Genomic DNA, 9721 nt, shown 5'->3' on the forward strand with positions numbered 1-9721 from the left:
TATTGGGGAAGATGCCAGAGCTAAGTATGATGTTAAAGAGTTTATGTATATCCAGTTGGAATTTGTTGTCTGTATATTTGATCATTTCATTGAGGATACCATCAACACCACAGGCCTTTTTGGGTTGGAGGGTTTTTATTTTGTCCTTTAACTCATTCAATGTAATTGGAGAATCCAGATGGTTCTGGTCGTCTTTAATAGTTGATTCTAAGATTTGTATTTGATCGTGTATATGTTTTTGCTGTTTGTTCTGTGTTATAGAGACAAAAAGATGGTTTATCCACACATCTCCGTTTTGAACAGATAACTTGTGTTGTTGTTTGTTTGGTGTGTTCCAATTTTCCCAGAAGTGTTAGATCACACAGATAACAACACACCCAATCGCACACACACACACACACACACACACACACACACACACACACACACACACACACACACACACACACACACACACACACACACACACACACACACACACACACACACACACACACACACACACACACACACACACACACCACACACACACACACACGCACACACACTTATTTGGGCTTAGGAGGCAGGTTTACATGCCAGCAGTTATCTAGTCAAGTAAACAACAAAGATAAATAGAAAGATTCCAATACACTCACTATCACTACAGCTATTATCACATCATAGGCTGAGTCCTATATAGTACACTGCTTTAGACCAGAGCCCTATATAGTACACAACTTTAGACCAGGGCCCTATATAGTGCACTACTTTAGACCAGGGCCCTATATAGTACACTACTTTAGACCAGGGCCCTAAATAGTACACTACTTTAGACCAGGTCTTAGGCTGAGTCTTATAGAGTACACTACTTTAGACCAGGGCCCTAAATAGTACACTACTTTAGACCAGGTCTTAGGCTGAGTCTTATAGAGTACACTACATTAGACCAGTTCCCTATATAGTCACTGTGGGCACGCACGCACACACACACACACACACACACACACACACACACACACACACACACACACACACACACACACACACACGCACACACACACACACACACACACACACACAATTCAAAAGACATCTCCAAATGGATATGATTGTTCTCTCAGTAAAAATAAGAATTGGGAATTGTTCCACTTCTTCATTCTGTCAAGCAGAAACAACATAAAGAGCGATCAACGGAACAGGGTGGTGCTGGGCCGGGAATACACTCTGTGGCGTGTGATATGTGTGTGATGTGTTTAGTGATCTGTGGGGTTTTGCAGGCAGCAGTCACAATACCACTTCGTGAACAGCAGTTGTTTGTGAGTCACAGAGGATGACAGTTTAGAGGTTTAGAATCGGAACGTGTTCAGAGGTTTAGAATCGGAACGTGTTCATAGGTTTAGAATCGGAACGTGTTCAGAATTCTCCCTCGGAACTGACGATCACAGTCATCGAGATTAGAACACACTCACATACACATGAGGATGGGTCAAATATACTGCACTAATACAGTGTACATTGTCAAAGGAAACGTATGGTTTTTCCTACTGAAGTGGGATTGTTGATCAAGTGTGTGTGTGTGTGTGTGTGTGTGTGTGTGTGTGTGTTCAGGCAGTGAGAAAACACTGAATAATTGGACTTTATTTACATCCTTATCAACAGCTTCTCTCCCTCTCCCCCACTCCCCCCTCTCTCTCTCTCTCTCTTTTCCCCCCACCTCTCTCTCCCTCACCCCTTCTCCATCTCTGTCTGTCTGTCTGTCTGTCTGTCTGTCTGTCTGTCTGTCTGTCTGTCTGTCTGTCTGTCTGTCTGTCTGTCTGTCTGTCTGTCTGTCTGTCTGTCTGTCTGTCTGTCTGTCTGTCTGTCTGTCTGTCTGTCTGTCTGTCTGTCTGTCTCTCTCTCTCTCTCTCTCTCTCTCTCTCTCTCTCTCTCTCTCTCTCTCTCTCTCTCTCTCTCTCTCTCTCTCTCTCTCTCTCTCTCTCTCTCTCTCTCTCTCTCTCCCCATCTCACCACGTTCCTTTGATACTAACCCCTCTCTAACTACGCATAAATTACTCTAAATACGAATAATAACGACGCATACATTAGTTCTGTTGTTGGTTGGTTGGTTGTTGTTGTTTGAGTCGGCAGGGAGGCTATGATCATGAGCATATGCAAATGATAAAAGAAGGTAACTCTGTGTAGTATATTTCACAAGTTTTCTTTGCCTATAATTTACCGCGGTGACCCAAAAAAAAGGATGTCCTAGATAGTCTGTTGGGGGCAAAATATTTATTTTAGAAAAAGATGAGAGAGTGCAGTTGGAGCTTCCTGTTGTGTGTGTTTGAGAGAGTTTGACAGAGAAAGGGAGTGAACGGGAGTGTGAGGGTTTTCTGTGTATTACCTTTGGTGTGTTGTTGTCTACGTTTCTCTCTACGTCCTCTGTGACATAAGACAGTCCTGCCACGTTGTACCAACACATAGCAATGCGTTTTATGATACTTGGCACACACACACAATTCAAATTTGAAAAATAAGACCAGTGGATATTTACAGGAGGAACACTGTAGTTGACTAACACACATCAGACAAACACAGGTCAGACATTAAGTACAGTTGATCCAACCGCAACAGATGTTGAAGGTGTTTTTCAGGAGGATGGCGCCATCTACTGGTTAAAAGTAGCAGTACCATCGGAGAGCTCTATCCGTACCATAGAGACACTATTATAGATACACCTCTCATCAGGGACTCTATCAGTACCATAGAGACACTATTATAGATACACCTCTCCTCAGGGACTCTATCAGTACCATAGAGACACTATTATAGATACACCTCTCCTCAGAGACTATCAGTACCATAGAGATACTATTATAGATACACCTCTCCTCAGGTACTCTATCAGTACCATAGAGGCACTATTATAGATACACCTCTCCTCAGGGACTCTATCAGTACCATAGATAAAATATTATAGATAAACCTCTACTTATGGACTCTATCAGTACCATAGAGACACTATTATAGATACACCTCTCCTCAGGGACTCTATCAGTACCATATATATATTATTATAGATAAACCTCTCCTCAGGGACTCTATCAGTACCATATATATATTATTATAGATAAACCTCTCCTCAGGGACTCTATCAGTACCATAGAGATACTATTATAGATAAACCTCTCCTCAGAGAGCTCTATCAGTACCATAGAGACACTATTATAGATACACCTCTCCTCAGGGACTCTATCAGTACCATATATATATTATTATAGATAAACCTCTCCTCAGGGACTCCATCAGTACCATAGATATATTATTATAGATAAACCTCTCCTCAGGGACTCCATCAGTACCATAGATATATTATTATAGATAAACCTCTCCTCAGGGACTCCATCAGTACCATAGATATATTATTATAGATAAACCTCTCCTCAGGGACTCCATCAGTACCATAGATATATTATTATAGATAAACCTCTCCTCAGGGACTCTATCAGTACCATAGAGGCACTATTATAGATACACCTCTCCTCAGGGACTCTATCAGTACCATAGATATATTATTATAGATAAACCTCTCCTCAGGGACTCCATCAGTACCATAGATATATTATTATAGATAAACCTCTCCTCAGGGACTCCATCAGTACCATAGATATATTATTATAGATAAACCTCTCCTCAGGGACTCCATCAGTACCATAGATATATTATTATAGATAAACCTCTCCTCAGGGACTCTATCAGTACCATAGAGGCACTATTATAGATACACCTCTCCTCAGGGACTCTATCAGTACCATAGATATATTATTATAGATAAACCTCTCCTCAGGTACTCTATCAGTACCATAGATATATTACTATAGATAAACCTCTCCTCAGGTACTCTATCAGTACCATAGAGGCACTATTATAGATACAACTCTCCTCAGGGACTCTATCAGTACCATAGATATATTACTATAGATAAACCTCTCCTCAGGTACTCTATCAGTACCATAAAGGCACTATTATAGATACATCTCTCCTCAGGGACTCTATCAGTACCATAGAGGCACTATTATAGATACACCTCTCCTCAGGGACTCTATCAGTACCATAGATAAAATATTATAGATACACCTCTCATCAGGGACTCTATCAGTACCATATAGATACTATTATAGATACATCTCTCCTCATGGACTCTATCAGTACCATAGATATAATATTATAGATAAACCTCTCCCCAGGGACTCCATCAGTACCATAGATATATTATTATAGATAAACCTCTCCTCAGGGACTCCATCAGTACCATAGAGATATTATTATAGATAAACCTCTCCTCAGGGACTCCATCAGTACCATAGAGATATTATTATAGATAAACCTCTCCTCAGAGAGCTCCATCAGTACCATAGATATATTATTATAGATAAACCTCTCCTCAGGGACTCCATCAGTACCATAGAGATATTATTATAGATAAACCTCTCCTCAGGGACTCCATCAGTACCATAGAGATATTATTATAGATAAACCTCTCCTCAGAGAGCTCTATCAGTACCATAGAGATACTATTATAGATACACCTCTCCTCAGGGACTCTATCAGTACCATAGAGATACTATTATAGATACACCTTTCCTCAGAGAGCTATATCAGTACCATAGAGATACTATTATAGATACACCTCTCCTCAGGGACTCTATCAGTACCATAGAGATACTATTATAGATACACCTTTCCTCAGAGAGCTATATCAGTACCATATAGATACTATTATAGATACACCTTTCCTCAGAGAGCTATATCAGTACCATAGAGATACTATTATAGATAAACCTCTCCTCAGGAACTCTATCAGTACCATAGATATATTATTATAGATAAACCTCTCCTCAGGGACTCTATCAGTACCATAGATATATAATTATAGATAAACCTCGCCTCAGGGACTCTATCAGTACCATAGATACAGTGGGGTTAAAAAGTATTTAGTCAGTCACCAATTGTGCAAGTTCTCCCACTTAAAAAGATGAGAGAGGCCTGTAATTTTCATCATAGGTACACTTCAACTATGACATACAAAATGATGGAAAAAAATCCAGAAAATCACATTGTAGGATTTTTAATGAATTTCTTTGCAAACTGTTTTCATTCTAGCAGGCCTATCTCTACGTCTAGGCAACTGTCTATTCTAGCAGCTCTGTCTCTATGTCTAGGCAACTGATTCCATTCTAGCAGCCCCATTTCTATGTCTAGGCAACTGATTCCATTCTAGCAGCCCTATTTCTATGTCTAGGCAACTGAATCCATTCTAGCAAACCTATTTCTATGTCTAGGCAACTGTGTCCATTCTAGCAGCCCTATCTCTACGTCTAGACAACTGTTTTCATTCTAGCAGGCCCATCCCTATGTCTAGGCAACTGTCTATTCTAGCAGCTCTATCTCTATGTCTAGGAAACTGAATCCATTCTAGCAGCCCTATAGCTATGTCAAGGAAACTGTGTCCATTCTAGCAGCCCTATCTCTACATTTAGGCAACTGTTTCCGTTCTAGCAACCCTATATCTACGTCTAGGAAACTGTTTCCATTCTAGCAGCTCTATCTCTATGTCTAGGCAACTGTTTCCATTCTAGCAGCTCTATCTCTACGTCTAGGCGACTGTTTTCATTCTACCAGCCCTATCTCTACGTCTAGGCAACTGATTCCATTCTAGCAGCCCTATCTCTACATTCAGGCCTGCCTTTCTCACCTCCTACCCCACAGCCGGCACACATACCTATAAAGATGAGAGACTATGAATTCTACCAAATCTATCTCTATATTCAGGCCTACCCCCCTACCCCACCTATAAGAGACTGTCCATTCTACCAACTCTATCTCTACATTCAGGCCTACCCCCCTACCCCACCTATAAGAGACTGTCCATTCTACCAACTCTATCTCTACATTCAGGCCTACCCCCCTACCCCACCTATAAGAGACTGTCCATTCTACCAACTCTATCTCTACACCTTTGCTTGCTGTAGCCTCTCGTATGCAGCCATGATGGTTTAAGGGGACTGTGTCCAATCTACCTGCCCTATCTCTACGTTCAGGCCTACTGTAGCCTCTCTAACTCACACCAGTCCTATCTCTACGTTCAGGGCCTACTGTAGCCTCTCTAACTCACAGCAGTCCTATCTCTACTGTAGCCTCTCTAACTCACAGCAGTCCTATCTCTACGTTCAGGGCCTACTGTAGCCTCTCTAACTCACAGCAGTCCTATCTCTACGTTCAGGCCTACTGTAGCCTCTCTAACTCCCAGCAGTCCTATCTCTACTGTAGCCTCTCTAACTCACAGCAGTCCTATCTCTACGTTCAGGGCCTACTGTAGCCTCTCTAACTCACAGCAGTCCTATCTCTACGTTCAGGCCTACTGTAGCCTCTCTAACTCCCAGCAGTCCTATCTCTACTGTAGCCTCTCTAACTCACAGCAGTCCTATCTCTACGTTCAGGGCCTACTGTAGCCTCTCTAACTCACAGCAGTCCTATCTCTACGTTCAGGCCTACTGTAGCCTCTCTAACTCCCAGCAGTCCTATCTCTACTGCAGCCTCTCTAACTCACAGCAGTCCTATCTCTACTGTAGCCTCTCTAACTCACAGCAGTCCTATCTCTACGTTCAGGCCTACTGTAGCCTCTCTAACTCACAGCAGTCCTATCTCTACGTTCAGGGCCTACTGTAGCCTCTCTAACTCACAGCAGTCCTATCTCTACGTTCAGGCCTACTGTAGCCTCTCTAACTCACAGCAGTCCTATCTCTACTGTAGCCTCTCTAACTCACAGCAGTCCTATCTCTACGTTCAGGCCTACTGTAGCCTCTCTAACTCACAGCAGTCCTATCTCTACGTTCAGGGCCTACTGTAGCCTCTCTAACTCACAGCAGTCCTACAGTATCTCTACTGCAGCCTCTCTAACTCACAGCAGTCCTATCTCTACGTTCAGGCCTACTGTAGCCTCTCTAACTCACAGCAGTCCTATCTCTACTGTAGCCTCTCTAACTCACAGCAGTCCTATCTCTACGTTCAGGCCTACTGTAGCCTCTCTAACTCACAGCAGTCCTATCTCTACGTTCAGGCCTACTGTAGCCTCTCTAACTCACAGCAGTCCTATCTCTATGTTCAGGCCTACTGCAGCCTCTCTAACTCACAACAGCAGCCCTATCTCTACGTTCAGGCCTACTGTAGCCTCTCTAACTCACAGCAGTCCTATCTCTACGTTCAGGCCTACTGTAGCCTCCCTAACTCACAGCAGTCCTATCTCTACGTTCAGGGCCTACTGTAGCCTCTCTAACTTCCAGCAGTCCTATCTCTACTGTAGCCTCTCTAACTCCCAGCAGTCCTATCTCTACTGTAGCCTCCCTACCTCACACCAGTCCTATCTCTACTGTAGCCTCCCTACCTCACACCAGTCCTATCTCTACTGTAGCCTCTCTAACTCACAGCAGTCCTATCTCTACGTTCAGGGCCTACTGTAGCCTCTCTAACTCACAGCAGTCCTATCTCTACGTTCAGGGCCTACTGTAGCCTCTCTAACTCACACCAGTCCTATCTCTACGTTCAGGCCTACTGTAGCCTCTCTAACTCACAGCAGTCCTATCTCTACGTTCAGGGCCTACTGTAGCCTCTCTAACTCACAGCAGTCCTATCTCTACGTTCAGGCCTACTGTAGCCTCTCTAACTCAAAGCAGTCCTATCTCTACTGTAGCCTCTCTAACTCACAGCAGTCCTATCTCTACGTTCAGGCCTACTGTAGCCTCTCTAACTCACAGCAGTCCTACAGTATCTCTACTGTAGCCTCCCTAACTCCCAGCAGTCCTATCTCTACTGTAGCCTCCCTACCTCACACCAGTCCTATCTCTACTGTAGCCTCTCTAACTCACACCAGTCCTATCTCTACTGTAGCCTCTCTAACTCCCAGCAGTCCTATCTCTACTGTAGCCTGTCTAACTCACAGCAGTCCTATCTCTACTGTAGCCTCTCTAACTCACAACAGTCCTATCTCTACTGTAGCCTCCCTAACTCCCAGCAGTCCTATCTCTACTGTAGCCTCCCTACCTCACACCAGTCCTATCTCTACTGTAGCCTCTCTAACTCACAACAGTCCTATCTCTACTGTAGCCTCTCTAACTCACAGCAGTCCTATCTCTACTGCAGCCTCTCTAACTCCCAGCAGTCCTATCTCTATGTTCAGGCCTACTGTAGCCTCTCTAACTCACAGCAGTCCTATCTCTACTGTAGCCTCTCTAACTCACAACAGTCCTATCTCTACTGTAGCCTCTCTAACTCACACCAGTCCTATCTCTACTGTATCCTCTCTAACTCACAGCAGTCCTATCTCTACTGTAGCCTCTCTAACTCACAGCAGTCCTATCTCTACTGTAGCCTCTCTAACTCACAGCAGTCCTATCTCTACTGTAGCCTCTCTAACTCACAGCAGTCCTATCTCTACTGTAGCCTCCCTGACCCTCCACAGTGTAACTCACAGTAGTCCTATAATTAGAGTAGGGTTCATGATCTGTGTGCTAAGAACCCCACCAGCATTTCACGCCAGCATGACACTTTTCCCCCTTCCACAGAGAAAGAGCGAGAGAGACGCACAGATGCATACGAGCACACACACACACACGGACACACACAGATACACACACACACACACACAGATGCAGGCACACACACACTCACATGGACGAAAACACACACACACACACACACACACACACACACACACACACACACACACACACACACACACACACACACACAGGTAACGGGACGTCCAGGGGTATAGATGATATGTAACATGGTGTTGTCTGTTCTCTCATCTGTCTGACGTCACATGATGACATCACCCAACCTGGGCCTGCACGTCTTACTATCTGATTGCCCAGGGCTGTCAGCTCAACACGTTCTGTTGGACAAACAGACACACTGACTGGACGAGGAGAAAGAGAGGCAGCGGGGACTGTGATTGGAGTTTAGTTTTGGGGTGTTTCTGTGAGTTTTGTTTTGACAAAATGGCTTCCAGTTTTCTGAAAGGATTGATTGTTGTTGTTGTTGTTGTTGTTGTTTACCTGATACGTCAATGCAAGTCTCAAGGTAAGATGGATTGGGGTCCCCTTGGGAATGTTGTGAGAATTATAGTGAGAATTTTATGAGAATGTTTGTGCTCTTATGTACTGGCCATCCCTCATAGCCTGGTTCCTCTCTAGGTTTCTTCCTAGGTTTTGGCCTTTCTAGGGAGTTTTTCCTAGCCACCGTGCTTCTACACCTGCATTGCTTGCTGTTTGGGGTTTTAGGCTGGGTTTCTGTACAGCACTTTGAGATATCAGCTGATGTAAGAAGGGCTATATAAATAAATTTGATTTGATTTGATTTGACTAGTGGTTGAGCTGGGTTGGACCCTGGGTCTTTGTTGGCTTGGGAGAGAAATGCCAACAGTAAAATATAAATAGTAGTAGTTGACTAGCTAGTACAAAGTATCGTGTTGCCTGACTCTCGCCAGTCTCTCTGCTGGAAAAGGCTGGGTTGGTATAAATCTACTATTTTGGTTTATTGTCTTTCAAACAAGTAAGGAACATTTATAAAATGTTATATTGTTTAGATAAATCACATTGCGTTTATGATGGGGTGTTTCGTTTGGAGAGGACTTAAAAGCAAACAAAATGTGGGTTAATATCACCACATCACAGTCCATGGACCACACACTGATGGGCCACAA

The sequence above is a fragment of the Oncorhynchus mykiss genome, unplaced genomic scaffold, assembly GCF_013265735.2.
Source record: "Oncorhynchus mykiss isolate Arlee unplaced genomic scaffold, USDA_OmykA_1.1 un_scaffold_182, whole genome shotgun sequence".
In the NCBI taxonomy this organism is placed as follows: Eukaryota; Metazoa; Chordata; class Actinopteri; order Salmoniformes; family Salmonidae; genus Oncorhynchus; species Oncorhynchus mykiss.